This window comes from Herpailurus yagouaroundi, unplaced genomic scaffold (genome assembly GCF_014898765.1).
Source record: "Herpailurus yagouaroundi ecotype Mexico unplaced genomic scaffold, PumYag 355, whole genome shotgun sequence".
Classification (NCBI taxonomy): domain Eukaryota; kingdom Metazoa; phylum Chordata; class Mammalia; order Carnivora; family Felidae; genus Herpailurus; species Herpailurus yagouaroundi.
This window is the reverse complement of record NW_024412572.1, coordinates 3,697,033-3,713,605: the sequence shown is the minus strand read 5'-3', so window position 1 is coordinate 3,713,605 and position 16,573 is coordinate 3,697,033. Positions and strand designations below refer to the sequence as shown.

Here is a 16,573-nt window from a genome sequence, read left to right as displayed (position 1 = left end):
ATTTTCTGTAAGAGATTATCTTAAATTGGTGTTAATTCTTTTTTAAATTCTTGGTATAGTTCTCCAGTGGAACCATATGGGCCTGGAGGTTTCTTTTCCAGGGGCTTTCAAACCATGAATTAAAAACATTTAAAACTCTTTTGGCCTCATGGGTACCCCACAAGTTCCCACCTGTGTTCAAAACTATCAGTACAATCCCTTAAGCCTGGAGTCTAGTGAGCCTGGTTTCCACTTTGGAGCACCCAAGCATGGACACCTTGCTCCATGCACACTGCCTCCACTCAGACCTGCCAGCCTTCTAGGCCTATGTGTACAGATGATGTGGCAGCTCAGCAGGCCATCTTTCTGGAGCTTGGACTGAAAATTTTTAATGGTACAGGGCTATTCAGATGATTTTTGTGTGTGTGTGGATTGAGTTGTGATGGTTTATGATTTTTGAGGAATTGGCCCATTTCTTCAAATTTATGAGTATAAAGGTACTTACAATAACTAATTAATACAAGTGACATTATATTAGTTTTAGATGTACAACATAATATATCCAATTTATGTATATATTGCAAAGTGATCACCACAATAAGTCTAGTCAACATCCATCAACTTTAGCAACTTTAAAGGGATTTTACAATTTAATAAATTCCCTTAAACATTACGTACTGTATTCATAAGTTTAATACAATAAATTTTCTTTCTTAAGATTGTCAATTATCTGACTTTAATTAATTTTAATTGATTTTTAATTTTTAAAATTAATTTAATGATTATTAAATTTTATTATATGTTTTAAAAGTATTTGTAACTTGGTAAAATTTCACAAATTTAATTATTCAATTACACATTTTTAAGTTGGTATCACAGCGTTAATCTGTAAGGCAATTTTTTTTTAAACATAGCAGGTACTTAAAAATAGTAAATATATATAGAATCTTTAACAAATACTATGTGTTTGATTCCTTCAACATCTCTACCTGATCCTAAATCTCTGGGGGAATTAAACATACTACTTATGCTAAAGAAACAATTATGACATCCCGAAAATTTTGAGGGTTGCCTTTCCAAGAGAATTTTGTAAGATTACTTTCTCAGCTGGCTGCAGTAGAATATAGATGAGAATCGAATATGCTAATAGAATATAGATTCTGGCTGGGTGTGAGTCTGGAGCTGCAGGACATGTAGGAGAATTGTGCCAACCACTCCGATGTCCAAATTTGGTCCCGTTTTATGATTACTGTGTTAAGAAGTCTGGAAGTTGAGGAGGGAGGTGATCATGTAGCTCATGGTGTATTACCTGAGTCAATTCATTCTATCCAAGCCTTTCTTATCCACTTTATCTTTTAGGGCCACAGTTCTTTCAGGTAAGAAAATGATATTTGATGGAATGTTGGGGCCCTTTTGTGTTCTATTTACTTTGTATGCACAACTTACACTTTCATTCTATTAAAAAGCTACCAAAGATATTTTCCAGAATTAAGAGGAAGATAAGACTAAATAATTCTTTTGTTTTCTTTCAATTTCATGATTCATGTTTTGAGTCAACCAGAGGTATTACCTCTGAAGACCATAAAAGGGATGGCATAACTGAGAAGGGACCCAATTTGAAGAAATAAGGTCTTTTTGAGACCTCTGGACTGTGAGATGAGGAGCAGAGGGTTGAGAGTAGAGATGAAGCTGAAATAAGGGAGAGTTTTGGTGAAAGTCCTCATTCAGATGTCTTCTAGATGGAATTACACAAGGAAGGCTCTGAGAGAGGCAATGAAAATAGGAAACCACTGGTAGGTAGTCAGGGTTGGAGAAATAGAAAGGAAGAGATATTTGTGGGAATGCAGTCATGTTGGTGGCCACAGTTGCAGAAGGCAGTTTAGTTCTCTACAGGAAGAGCCCTGACATTAATCAGAACCCCCAAACTAATGATACCCCATTTTAAGGTGCTCGTTTTCTTGTAAGACAATATTTTAAAGGCTAACATAGAATGTAGGTCAAAATTAATATGGAAAATACCTTAATACTTATCATAAAAAAATATTAGGAAAAATTAAATGTCCAACAGTAAGGGAGGTTTTTGTTCATCCCTTGAACTGAATATTATATAGCCACTCAAATTATATCCTCAAAAAGTATATTTTCAAAAATTAATGAAATTGTAAAATGCACATGGTATTAAATCATGATATTAAATTTAAAAAGCAGTATATACAAACTACATATACATTATCCTATTATGAGTGCTTCTGATTTTTAAAATATGTTTTCCAAATTAAAAGAAAGAGCACATATTCCTTCTGTGAAAGTGGAAAATAAAAACAAAAATTGTTTCAAAACTGGCAGGCAACACCTCCCCAATAAAAACCAAACCAAAAATATATAAGATCCAGATGAACACAATGTAAAGGAAACCAGAGAAGAGTCTGAAGAGGATGCAAAGAATACTTCCAAAGGACATGTCACATGGAAGTGGAGAGAAAATGGAAAAAAAATCAGGGACTTTATCTAAAAAATCACAATAAATTATAATACCCAGGATTTCTGGAGTACATATGATGTACCAGGCACTGTCTAACTGATATAAATCTTACAAGAGGACTATTATCATTAGCTGTACTTTACTTATGAAGTAACTAAACCACAAAGAAGTCAAATAATATTACCAAGGTCACACAGCAGATTAAATGTCCAGATTCAAACACAGAATCTCATCCACTGTTTGTTATTGCCTCATTTCTTGGGAAGTTTGATTCTGAAAGTGAGAAAAACACTGAATTTTGGTTAAAAAGGATGGCAGAGTTAAGGGTTCCTTTCCCCCCTCTAATACTGGAACATTTGGGTATGTTTAAAGTCAGTAGGAAAGGAATCTGTCCAGAGGGAGAAATCAAAGAACAATGTTAAACAAGAAGAGTGTTTCTCTGGCATCCAGGATAGCTGGACTCACAGGATAGGAGCTGTTGGCTGTAGAGACAGAGGCATGACAGCTCCTTTAAGACCACCCAGGAGCAGTGTCCTGAGGGACACTCTTGACATTGGGGCGGTGGGGGGGGGGGGCTAGACTGACTGGAAGTGCAGTTCTTCACAAAGTGGGAAAAAAAAAGGCATTTAGTGAAAGTGAACATCAAGGGTTGGGGACCAGGGATAGAGTGCTGAGGAGGTCTGGAAGAGTAACCCTAGGAGTAAGTCAAGTTTTAAGCCAGACCACTGTAGGCTCATCTGTGGTCCAGGCCTGCTTGTTTGGCAGACCTCTCCTCAACCTTATTTTGTGGGCTGTAAGCGGGGCCCAATGGAAAGGAGCAGTGGAGGTGACAGGAGGAGTTCAAGAATCAGGGGAGCCTGAATGACTGCACACACTGGGAGGTGCACCTGGGTATGTGTGACCAAGACAGGCAAGTTTAGGGGAGCAGGGTTATTGGGGCCAGTTTGTGATGGGAAAAGATGAGAAGGAGCAGGTTTGGACATATTGCTGCAACCCTGCTTGGTGGTAGGTTCCAAAGTGAGACAGTGAGACCAGGGTCGAGATCTCACTAGACATTCAGATGGAGGCTGTTAACTGGGGATGACAGCAGAGGGAAGGGTGGATAAAGGAAAAACAACTTCACCAAGGCACTGAAATAGATTCTGTGAGTGATTCCTGCAAAGAGGTGGAGAGGGGTGTGGAGAGTGGGAGGGCTGGGAGAAGAGGACAAGATCAGGACAGATGGCACAATGTCAGTTGTTGAGCCAGAGACATAAAGGGGAAAGAGCTCAGGGGGCTGGGGGTGGCACACAGGGACAAAGAGAAGGATGACTCTTCCTCCGCTTCCCCCATTGGAATGGGAAGAGTCAGAGATGTACCAACATTTACTGCACATCTTTCATGTCAGGTACAGGATGCTCAATAAATATTAACCAATTAATTTTATTCAATTAATATTAGTTTTAACTCTAATATTAAAATAAACCCATTTTATAGATGAAGAAATTGAGACTTAGGCTACGTAATTTGCCTGAGACCCTCTGCTGTATGTGGTGGAATAGGGATTTAATCCAGACTCGTTGGCTTTTAATCCTGTAACATTCCCAGTAGTAAACCTTGGTGAAACCCCAAGGTCAGATTGGGTAGGAACTGCCCCCACAGTGGTGGAGAAAACAAGCTAAGATTCCTGAATGTACTTTCTGCTTGTCTGGCCATGGAGCCTCAATGAGGAGGGAGGGAGAATCCTAATGGGTTTCATGGGCTCAGGGGTGAAGATGTGAAAAGGAAGGTCAAGTAGAGAAGGGCTCTGGCTCTCCAAGATGTGTCATATCTTGCCAGTCACACTGCCCTGATGCTTCAACCTCAGAAGAGGTGGATGATAACAGGGACCCAGGGTAGCCTTGCTTCCTCCTATATCTGTGGTTATTCTGCCTTGGTGCTAGTAGAGAGCACTGGGTGGTCTAACGCTACCCTTTGCTTCATTTCTCTTCTGGAGGACTTGCAGAGGACTGAGGGATGCTTCAAGCATGTCACTGAGCACAGAAGGAAGAGTAGGAACAGACAATATGAAGGCATTTCAACACCTTGACTCTGTCTCTTCTTCCATCCAGGGAAGAGCTGTCATGAACAGAGTCACCAAGCGATGTCTGGAGATGAAGAAAGACACTTCAGGCATCTATGTACCTGTGCTCCAGACCTGCACCACACAAGTGTGGACAATACAATATACTGTGTGAAACTGGGGGTCAAACTAACGTCCGGGGATCCTCAGTCTGGATTCAGAATACCAGTTCTTGCCACTGGAATGGCTTCTACTCCTAATGCTGCTCAAAGCGGCATTAGTGGGGAGAATGAGAAGTGGAAAATATGTGTGTGTTTATTATGACTTCAGCCTGCAACACACAGGATGTGGGGAGATGAGGTCCATGCATGTGTCGGGATGTCTAGGCTGCAGCTTCTCCCCCAGGTCCTCTTGGAAATTCATGATATAGATCAAATGCCATTCTTGGAAACTCCTTGAAATAAGCACCATCATCTGACTGCTATGTGGGGACAGAACTAGGCGGGTGGAAGTCTATCGTTGACTTCTGCCAACACTGTTTAGTCTTCATTCCTGACAACTACTATTGCCATCTGCCCCACACATCCTCCCCCAGCCCATCTGCTCAGAGACTTCCCAGGCAGTCTGGGGGCTGCTCCACAGGAGAGGCTGGGTCATCATGAGGCTGGCAGCATGACAGTTCAGGTGGCACCAATTCTCTGAAGGGGCATTGCCACTGCTGTTCCCCTTTCCTGAACTATCCTGAAAGATGCAGCAAGTAGACAGGTAGTCTTAAAAAATTCCTCCATCATCCCCCCACAGCAGTTTTACTTGGATTGTCCAATCTCTCCCATACCAAAGAGATTCCAGAGGCTGAGGGTAGGAGAGAATGTGCCTCTACTAATCCCAGCTCTACAGAGTGCACAGAGAATGGTAGAAAAGTCCAAGTCCATTTGAGTCTTTATTTTTTTTTTAAATTTTTTTTCAATGTTTATTTTTGGGACAGAGAGAGACAGAGCATGAACGGGGGAGGGGCAGAGAGAGAGGGAGATACAGAATCGGAAACAGGCTCCAGGCTCTGAGCCATCAGCCCAGAGCCCGACGCGGGGATCGAACTCACGGACTGCGAGATCGTGACCTGGCTGAAGTCGGACGCTTAACCGGCGCCCCGCATTTGAGTCTTTAAGTAGCCTGTAACACTTACTAGACTTGATGCCTATTTCCTTTTATTTTCCCTAAAAGTTATGGAGGAATTGAGGCTTGAAACAGAGGGGCATCCCCTACTGGGACACAAAGAAGGGATTGTAGGCAAAAACTTAAAACCAAGGGTCCTTACTGCTGTCTGGTGGACAAATCCTTTCCCCTAATTGGTGAATTGGGAAGATAAGTCTAGGAATGGAAATTTTGGCAAGGTCCTGGTAGTTGGAGGGAGTGGGCACCATGGTGGGAGAGGAGGTAGGATATGATGTGTGTATGTGGTATTATGGGCTCACCTTTGAAGGATGTGCAAACTGGTCCCTTCCTTGAGAGAGTCACCTTTTCCTTTTAGTCTTATGTAGTTACTTGGGTATGATTCTGGGAATAATTAGTCTTCCTTTAGGCATTAGGCAGACAAGACACTGATAATTTAGTACAGAATTAAATCAGCTGAAATTTTGTTAAAGTAAGCTTTTAGAAGTGTATAAGTCATAAGCGTACAGCTTGATAAAATTTTCACAGTGACCAAATCCATATCAAGAACCAAAACATTACCACAGATAGGATTTCATGATGAAAAAATTAAGGAACAGGATAAATGTTAAGCAAATGTATAACTCTTAGTTTCTTCATAGCAAATTGAAGGGAAAATGCAATTTATAGCAAAGTTTTTTTAAGATTTATTTATTTTTAGAAGAGTGCAAGTGGAGGAGGGGCAGAGAGAGGGGGCAGAAGATCCAAAGTTGGCTCTTCACTGACAGGCTGACAGCAGCGAGCCTGATGTAGGGCTCAAACTCACAAACTGCAAGACTGTGACCTGAACCAAAGTTGGAGGCTCAACTGACTCAGCCACCTAGGTGTCCCACAAAGTTTTTTTAAAATTTTGTGTCCAATGGAAAGATTTTCTAGGGTTTGAATATCTGCTATAGCCTATAGTTTTGGTAACTATTACTAAGTTTAATATCTCTTATTTATTAAACAACTTTTAGATATCCATAATAGCAAGTAACAAATATAATTAATTTTAGAAATACAGAATAACTTACACTTTGGAGAATTTTTGAAAATTCCTGAGAGTTAGATTTTTTCCCCTAAATCCCCAAAGTAATGTCTGTTGAGAAATTGTTGAGAACACTACCCTAACTTTGCTGAAACCTACTTGGTGGTCTCCCTCAATTTACTGCTCTGTGTTCTCCATTAAACGATCAACCAAAGGGGTTTCTTTCAGGTTTTTTAAATAACAATTTTGTACTTCTTCTATTTTTTTTTTTGCCAATTTTTTTAACCACTTAATTGAGGTATCATTGAAATGTAAAACGCTATACATATTTAATATGTGCAACTCAATGAGTTTGGGGATAAATATACCCCCATGAAAGCATCATTGCTATCAAGGCATAGACATATTCATTACTTCCCAAAGTTTCCTCTTGCCTCTTTTATTATTGTTATTATTATTAATATAACTACTACTGCTATTTGTGGTAAGTATACCATGTTGGAAGATTTTTAAGTATATAACATAGTATTGTTAGCTATAGGCACCATGCTGTATTTCCCCAGAACTTCTTCATCTTGCATAACTAAAACTTTATATCCATTGACCACCATCTCCCCATTTCCCCCTCCCTGACCATTCTACTCTCTGCTTCCATGAGTCTATTTTTAGGTTCCACATATAAGATCACATTTGTCTTTTTGTGTCTGGCTTATTTCCCTTAGAATAATGTCTTCCAGGTCCATCCATGTTGTTGAAAATTTGCCAAGTGTTTTTAAGTGTCTTGCACAAAATCAACTTTCCCAGGAGTCTTTTCTTCTCATGTCTGTGTGCACATGTGCTGTGTGGTTGGCTGCAAAATCTCAGCTACAGCTGGAACTCTTGACTCCTGAATTGCCCAACAAGACTCAGGGAACAGGGGACATAGATTAAGGGGGCAGAAAAGCATTGGTTCAATGGCAACAAGGGTGGTGACTGCAGAGCCAGTTTGGGTGATGAAGGATGCTGCGGGAATGTTGTGGCTGGAGGTGTGCTTGTGTGGGTACCAACAGTGGTACCTGCATGTCTTAGGACGGGGTCATCAGGGCAGCAGATCCTGCAGGGTGGTGAAAGGAGCAGGGGTTGGCAGAGGACCATGCTTGTCCCCAGTAGCTGGGGCAGGAGGCTGCAAGGTCCTGGGTAGCTCTCAGGGAACTCTGGCAATGGCAAGTAGTGGCTCAGTGTGAAACCACTGATAGCTAAGCCTGGGAATTGGTCAGGCAGGGAGGCTGTGAGAGTGCCCTGAGAAAAGGCCTCTATCTGCATTTGCCGCTGTTCTTATTCCCCTCCCTGCCAGAAGGCTTTGGCTTTCTCTCTCTGCCTGCAGTTTTCCTTGCCTCTACCCATGCTCAGATGTTAAGACGTTTGCACCTAGGATTAACTTAGTTCCAGTGGGTTAACTTGATCTTGTGTATCTTTTGTTCAGTCAGGAGGGGTTAGTAAGGGGTCTTTACTCATAAACACTTTGTCCACTGGACCTTTAATCATGGGTAGGCTGTTTTCTATGGCGGATTTTTCTTTAGGGTCCTGCCCTAGCCCTTAGGGTCTTGAGAAGAGCTCTGTGAAGGGAGTAAGTTTCCCACCTACTGGCTTCACTTTTCTTCCTTGCACCCTTTGGGAGCAGGGATATTTCTTAATACCCTCATAGGAAACACCTTTAGAAAGTGAAGGCAACTCTTCTACCTCATTCCTACCAGTGTGAACTCCCTGTAGCCAAGTTCTCTAAGGGAGAGAAAAAGAGAGGGAGTGAGAAGGTTGGGGGGAGGAGAGGATTTAGCTATTCTGGGCAACATCCAGGCAGAAGCAATTCCACTGATGTTGCCCAACACTGCCCTCCAAGTGAGAATCAAGGGCCAACTCAGCAGACCCCTGGCCATCTTGAGCTTTTCCAAACATCCTGTTTATGCACAGAGGAGTTTGGAAAAATAAAAGCAGTCAGGACCAGTTCCACCCAGCAGGCAAGGAAGGGAGGTTCTTAAGGGAGCAGCCAAAGCGCCTGGAGGAGGGTGGCTGTGGTTGAGTTGAATCTCTTTGGGCAAATAGACCAGTTGGCTGGTCACGCCCTGAACACAACATGGTAGAATAAACAGGCAACCGTTCTGAAATCCTGCTTGCCCTGGCCCTAGGCTGGAGTGGTCTGGCAAATCCAGTACTGGAGAGACTTCATCCCAGACATGCTTTGAATAAGCGCACCCAGTCGAGACTTTGCCAGACTCTTGTCTGTCTTCACTCCATCCTTAGATCCTTTGGGCTCCAGACAAGATCAAAGGTTCCTGCTCTTCTTGGATAAAAGCCTGAGAGAGAGAGAGAGAGAGAGAGAGAGAGAGAGAGAGAGAGAGATTGAGATTTGTAGGAGTCTTTTCATTATAGGTCCCTGGTTACTGGAATTTGAAAATCTGGCTGTGAACACTTATTCCAGGCCAACTGTTGGCACCGATCTTGTAGCGAGGATCAACTTCTACCCCCACTCCCCGCCCCCTTTCAAGTCAAATATGGAAAAACTCCATTTGGCAGTTATTTTCCCTGAAATAGCAACAAGAAGAGAGACAAATATCCTAAGTTTTTAAAAAAGAAAACTTTACAGTGAATCAGGCGTTTTCTTACAATGTTTTTAAATAAGTAATATCTTTGATTTTGTCATCACACTCCTGATGTTTGTAATTATAAATGAGCCTCCAGACTGAGGGTAGAGGTCAGTTCTAAAGCCACATTTGGGATATAAAAAAAAAGTGTATTAAAAGACACATAGCCAGAGAGAAGAGAGTTTAAGTACAACCATGAGTCAGAAAATAGAAAAGCCAAGGTAAATAAGCTCCCTGCAGGGACGGCTCTGGGGACAGGGTTCGGCTTACCTTGAGACTGGGTGTTTCCTCTCTCCAATCCAGAGGGCACCTTGTAATACAGTGTTTTTCTTTGGAGAGTGAGTGCCCTCACAGAAGGGACACCTTGTTTCTTCTCTTTCAGATACACACTCTCTTGTCTCCTACTGCAGGGATCAGAAAAGAGAGAAAAGAGAGAGAAAGATCCATTTAAATCCCTTTCTTTGTTGCCTCTAGAGATCTTGTAGCTGCTGGATGCATGACCTAGACATACCACAGGTATGCAAACTTAGCTGTGCCTCTTTTAAATTTTATGGTTTTCATCCATTTTTCCTGTCCTTCAGGCCCAATTTTCATTTCCACTGATCTGACACTTGGTCGAATCAACTTGAATGATGTAGAAAGGGAAGCAGGGGCACAGGAATCAGGGATGGGCTAAGAGGTGGGCAGGGTGTGTGGAGAAGGTTCTCAGTTAATGCCTCACACTTAGGAGTCTTCCTGACAAGTTTGGGATTTGCAGAGGTGAGTGAAGAAGGAGAGTCTTCATGGTGGAGAAGCCCGGGACTATCCCAAGGGCAAGACTACAGGTGAATAGAGACCTAGAAGCAAAGCCAACAATGAACGTGCCTCGATGAAATGAAAGGACAAGGAGGAGATGAGGGCAAGCCCTGGGAGAGAGCTTGGCCTACAAGGGACACAGTGGCCAACAAAAATGTCCTCCTGCCGTCTTCTCTCTAAGGAATACCTAGAGAAACAGATGAATAATATTTACGTTTTATTTTTCATTGTAAATTTCCCAAAGCACATAAAGACCTAAATAATAAATAACTAGTATGCATAATCTTACCACTCTGAGGTAACAATCACAAATTTCTCTTTATTTCCTCCTCATCTGTTTTCTTTGAATCGATATATCTAATCATGTTTATACATCATTTTATAAAATTAGGACGATTGCTGATATACAGTGTAGCTTGATTTTTTAAATATAATTTATTGCCAAGTTGGCTAACATACAGTGTATACCGTGTGCTCTTGGTTTTGGGGGGGGGTAGATTCCCGTGGTTCATTGCTTACATACAACACCCAGTGCTTATCCCAACAAGTGCCCTGTTCAATGTCCATCACCCATTTTCCCCTCTCCCCCCACCTCCCCCATCAACCCTCAGTTTGTTCTCTGTATTTAAGAGTCTCTTTTGATCTGCCTCCCTCTCTGTTTGAAACTATTTTTTTCCCCTTCCCTTCCCTCATCGTCTTCTGTTAAGTTTCTCAAGTTCCACATATGAGTGAAAACATATGATATCTGTCCTTCTCTGCCTGACTGATTTCACTTAGCATAATACCCTCCAGTTCTACCCACATTGCTGCAGATGGCAGGATTTTATTCTTTATCATTGCCAAGTAGTATTCCATTGTATATATAAACCACATCTTCTTTATCCATTTATCAGTTGATGGGCATTTGGGCTCTTTCCATACTTTGGCTATTGTTGAAAGCACTGCTGTAAACATTGTGGTACATGTGCCCCTTCAAAACAGCACTCTTGTGTCCTTTGTATAAATTTCTTGTAGTGCTATTGCTGGATTATAGGGTAGTTCTACTTTGATTTTTTTGAGGAACACAGAAATCCAGAATTTTCATGGATTTAGAGAAGTCATCAGCTGAATGTCAGAAGTTTCTAGCACAGGTTTTATGAGAGAACTCTAGAACAATGGTGTTGCTGAGTCTCCTTCAGGTGCAGGTTTTGTGTGGAGCAGGTTTTGTGTGAGCATTCCCTCGGCTTACCAACCCAATGCAGGGGGATGCTGCTCTAAGAAGGAAGAGGGAAGATGGAACACTGTTCTCCCAGGTGTAGTGGGAGGGAGCCCATAGGGAACTGTTCCGTGGCATAGGGATTGGTGCTTCTGGGAGGATGCTCATTACAGTCACCACTTATTGAACATCTACTATGCACTGGGCAACAGAGCTGCGCACATACTAGCTGTCATCCTCCAAACAATCTGACAAAATAGGTGTTATTATCCATACTTCCTATGTGAGGAAACTAAGACTCCCAGAGGTTAATTTACCATCAGCAGTCACACCACTGCTAAGTGAGTGAGTGAGGGCTCTGACTTGGGTTTCCCAGGGAGTACAAGAAGAGAAAATTACAGGCTTTGAAATACACAGAAAACATGGATTTGAATCATTTTTGTTAAAACACAACTTCCTTTTGGACTATAAGAGTAAGACATATTTATCACAGAAAACTTGCCATTCATCTCTCTCTTCTCTCTGGCACTTTGGCTTGGAAAGTCTCTGTTATCTGACTCCCCCTGCCAGGATCTTACATTAATTCATTCAACAGACACTTATTTTTCAATGGCCATGTTTTAGTCACTGTTAAGGGGAGTGGAAAAAAATTGGGTAAGTTTTAGCTCCTGCCTTTAGGAAATAGTGCAACAGGACTAGGCAGCTACATGCACTCTAACCGTGACATCCATAATGATGATTACCACAGAGACCTGACGCAAGGGCTCAGGAAATACAGCTGTGAAGGGAGGAATAAACCTGCTTGGCAAGGGTCAGAGAAGGCCTCAGAATGGGCAGTATTTTCTCCCTGAGCTTTGATTATGTCGTCTTTCAAACTGGACAAGAGTGACTTCTGGTCATGGCATTCTGTAATTTTCATCTCCTTTTCTTACATGGATTTGTCACCAAGGACAGCTCTTCTCCATATGTAAGGAGCTCTGGGTTCCTAGAGCCTGATCTGGAGCCCACACTGCATGGCTGCCTTCCTGGAGCATGGCAAATGGCCTCCTTGAGTACAGTCTCTTATGCTTGTTTGGCAAGGGGAGATCTGCTCAGCTACAAGTTCGTGTTAGAAAAAGGAAGACCATGTGTGGCTCCTGGAAGGAATGAAACCTTAAACTTGGGAGGGTCTTTATGCATAGCCAGAACATCAGCCCATCATCATTCCTCTGTTTTAAATTCTTCAGTCTCTTCCCAGTGGCTAAAGCATGAAGTACATACAGCTCCTTATCTGCATGTGAGGCCCACCCTGATCTGCCAGTGCTTATCTATTCAGCCTCAACTCTCTTCCTTAAGGGCAGTACAGGAAGAATATGGGGAAAGCACCTTCTGTTTCAATAACTCAAACTATCTTAGCTCCCAGAGAATACCATATTGCCCAGGTCTTTGCAAATGCTCTTTCCTCCATATGGACCACCATCTCCAATCCCAGCTTCCTTAAAGCTCAGGTCAGGTATCATCTCTTTCTCCAGTCTGGGATTAATGCCCCTCCTCTGTACCCCCACAGTCCCCTTCGCACACCTACGTTATAATGCTTGTCAGATTGCACTGCAGTTATTCATTCTTGCCCCCGACCTCTGATTATGTATTTTACACCTTCGATTTCCCAGCATCTAGCAAAACACATGGAACATCGTAAGAGCTCAACAAATTGCTAGGTAAGTAAGTGCATGGGTAGATGATTGGTCTTGAAGTCCTAAAATAATAATAATAATAATAATAATAATAACTAATAATAAGTCACCTGGCACCATAGTAAACAAGTAATGGTCCCCCAAAGGTATCCTCATCCTAATCCCTGTAACCTGTGACTATGCTACATTACATGGCAAAATGGCATTGGGGTTGCTAATCAACAAACCTTAAGATAGATGGATGATCCTGGATTAGCCAGAGGGGCCCACTATAATCACAAGGGTCCTTAAAAGACAGAAAAGGGAAGAACAATCAGTGTCAAAGTGATGCAATGTGAGCAAAGTTTAACCAGCCACTGCTGGAGGGAAGAGGGCTACAAGTCAAGGAATGCAGGGCAGCCCCTAGAAGCTAGAAAAGATAAAAAACAGAAACAAAATAAACCACATGAACAAATAAACAAGAACAAATTTGCTCTAGAACTTCCAGAAAGAATCACAGACCTGCTGACACCTTGGTTTTAACCCAGTGACACCCACTGAGTCACACTTTTGATCTCCAGAACTGTAAGATAATATATTTATGTCATCTCAAGCCACCATTTATAGTAATTTGTTCCATTGGAGAATTGGAGAAAACAAATACAGATACTTTTTTTAATGTTTTATTTTTATTTTTGAGAAAGAGAGAGTATGCACAGGGAAGGGGCAGAGAGAGAGGGAGACAGAGGATCTAAAACAGGCTCCTCTCTGTCCATACAGAGCCTGATGTGGGGCTCGAACTCACGAACCATGGATCATGATGGGAGCCAAAGTCAGATGCCCAACCGACTGAGCCACACAGGTGCCCCTGAATGCAGGTACTTTTTAAATGGCATACAAAAAATCTCCAAAAGGAAAAACCATTATGTATTCATGCACATTAATTGAACATCTTTTCTGTGCAAGGTATGAAGTCCTGGAAGTCTATAGAGCTGAACCAGAATAAATCCTGACCTTGGGATCTATTCTTCCAGGAAATTTGACGGTGGAGAGGGGTAGAACACATCAATCTGCCACTAAAAGACCAGAGGGCATTGAAAAAGGTGGGAAGCTATAAGTAGGAAGGAATCTGAACTTGTAGCTGAGCAGATCTCCCCTTGCCAAACAAGCATAAGAGACTGTACTCAAGGAGGCCATTTGCCATGCTCCAGGAAGGCAGCCATTTTTTACCCTTGTTGTCAGCCTAAGGAAGCCTCCTGTTGGCTAAGGCTGCTTTGACGTTTTCAAAGATGACTTTGCGGCATCTCTTCCCATATTAGTCCAGGACCCGGCCCTGAGTACCTCCAGGTGTTCAGGCTTTCCCCCAGAGCCATCTGCATGAAGGTCCTAATTAGGACAGCATCAATGAATGGTGAATGCATTTGTAGAAAATGCTCGTCTCAGCAGATTTGTTGTTTGTTTGAAGGTAGTAGCAGAAGCAATTATGCAGCAGCTGTGGTATAGTGGCAAAAGCACTGGTTTTAGTCAGAAAATCTCACTATCTCAGCTCTGCCAGTTAATAGGCATTTTGCTTTGGGGAAGTCACATAGATTCATTGCATCTCAATTCCATAATGTAGAGAATAGGGGAGGTATTAGTCTGGCTGCTTAGCTGCTGTAACCACAAGTTTAGTAATTTAACACAATACAAGCTTATGTCTTACTCATACCACAGTCCAACATGGCTATTCCTGTTCATGAGGCTCTTCTGCACAGCTCTTCTCCAACTTGTGACTCAGGGGCTTAGGATCCCTCCATCTTATGGCTTCCTCACCCCCTCCACCCTGCAGTCCTCAGAGTTCTCCCCTTTTGGCCAAAAAGCAAAAAGAGAGAGCATGTTAAGGTTTGTGCAGTTTTATGGTCCAGGCCAGGAAGTGACCACATCCGTTTTGCCCACATTCCATTGGGCAGAACCCAGTCACATGGCTGCACCCAATTAACTTCAGGGGAAGCTGGGAAATTTAGTCCAGCTGTGTCCCAGTGGGGGAAATCCAATGGTTTGGTTTACCAAATACCTAGTCAGCCTTTCTAACTATATATACTATAACAATACAGTTGTTTCTAGAATTAAGTCAGGTAAGTAAGTGCTGGTGCTGAGAGCAGTGCCATGTACATGGTAAATATGGAATGTGAGTTTTTGTGCCCTGCAAAGGGTGCCTGGGAGAACAGATGCTTCAGGAAGGAAATGTAAATTGTGGGTTGTGAGAGAAGTTCTCCTTTGTGGTTTCTTTTAGAGTGTATCAGGAAACAATATTCAGTAAGAAATAGTCCATTAGAATCAGTAAAAAAATACTTAAACAGAAAATAGTCCATTAGCCCTGGCACCCTTAGGAAAGAGCTCTTTGTCTGACAGACACAGAGCTGCTTCCTGGCTCTGATAGAAGCAGTGTCCCTATCCATCCTCATCTGCCTTTGCTGTTTCTTTTCCAATTAACTGTCCCCCACCCACCATCCCCAAGTGACACACACTAATTCCCCTCATAGAGGATTATAATGGGGGCTGAATCAGGAATGATGGGTGGGGAGAGGGGATTAAATCAGGCAAGATAATTTAGAGGAATAAATAAGGCAATATAGGTCATCTAAAGGAGAATTAAATGGAATTTGGCCTGAGAGAAAGGTCCAGACTAATTCAAACCCTTGTGCAACTAAGTATGCAAATCAATTGAACAGAGAGTAGAGGGAATGCTGATGTAAATGTTTTGTAGTGAAGTAAGACTTTGTTGACTCCACATGTTAGGGCCTTTATGCTTTTCCGATCCATTCCCCCCACTATCCCCATCTGATGATGGGAACTTAATTAGGATTAGAGGAAATTCCACCTCCCTTCCTGTATATTTCAGGGCTAATGATTTTTATTAGAACAAGTATTTTTTTAAGACATAATAAGAAGATTATTCCTTCTCCCTTTCACCAGTTCAACCCCTACCTTGGAAAAAACAGAAGAAGAAACTATTTACTGATGTACACTGCTTTTAGAGCCATCCCAGGAGACAGATACATCTCCATTAAGCGTCCAGTTGTTGAGAGCTGCAGTAGGCTCAGTAATGAACTCTGTGATCTGAAAACTGGGGGACTGGCTGGGAGGGGGCTCTAATGGCGGCTTGGAAAGCAAGCCCCTGTCTGAAGATGTCCAAGAATGGGTCATTAGAATAAAGATGCTGAGCTATATGTGTCAAGGCCAAGGGGCAGGCTGCAGAGAGTGATGAATAGGGGTCATTTGAAAGAAAAGACATGACAAGTTAAAGGGAAATGATTGTGGCTCAGAACTCAGACCTTTTATCCAGCCATGAGCTATTCTTGCTCTGCTTGGGGGAGGGAGGGCTACAGGCTTCTTCTGCTTCAGAGAATCATGAAAAGGAAGAGAGGTCTGGTCTTAGGGTATATGGGAGGACAAGATGAGGGCAGGGGAGGGCTCTGCTCAAGAGCTAGAAGGAAGCTGGAAGAGGAGGAGTTGGGGAAAGAGCACAGCAGGAAGTGTAGAGAACCAGGACTCAGGATTCTAATCCTACAGCCCTCGGGATCTCTGTTTCAGAAAAAAGAGGAATAAGGAACCAATGCATAGCTGTCTTACCATCAGGGTGGAGAAGTACTCTA

The 16,573-nt window shown here is 42.4% G+C and overlaps 1 long non-coding RNA gene across 1 annotated transcript; it reads right to left on the bottom strand.

Moving 5' to 3' along the window:
• Positions 1 to 7,429: 7,429 nt before the first annotated feature.
• On the bottom strand, positions 7,430 to 9,696 carry LOC121022028 (uncharacterized). Its single transcript, XR_005786788.1, has 2 exons — positions 9,567 to 9,696; positions 7,430 to 9,008 (listed from the first exon to the last, which is right to left on the bottom strand). It is a non-coding gene; the product is annotated as an uncharacterized LOC121022028 (long non-coding RNA).
• Between the last annotated feature and the right edge of the window lie 6,877 nt (positions 9,697 to 16,573).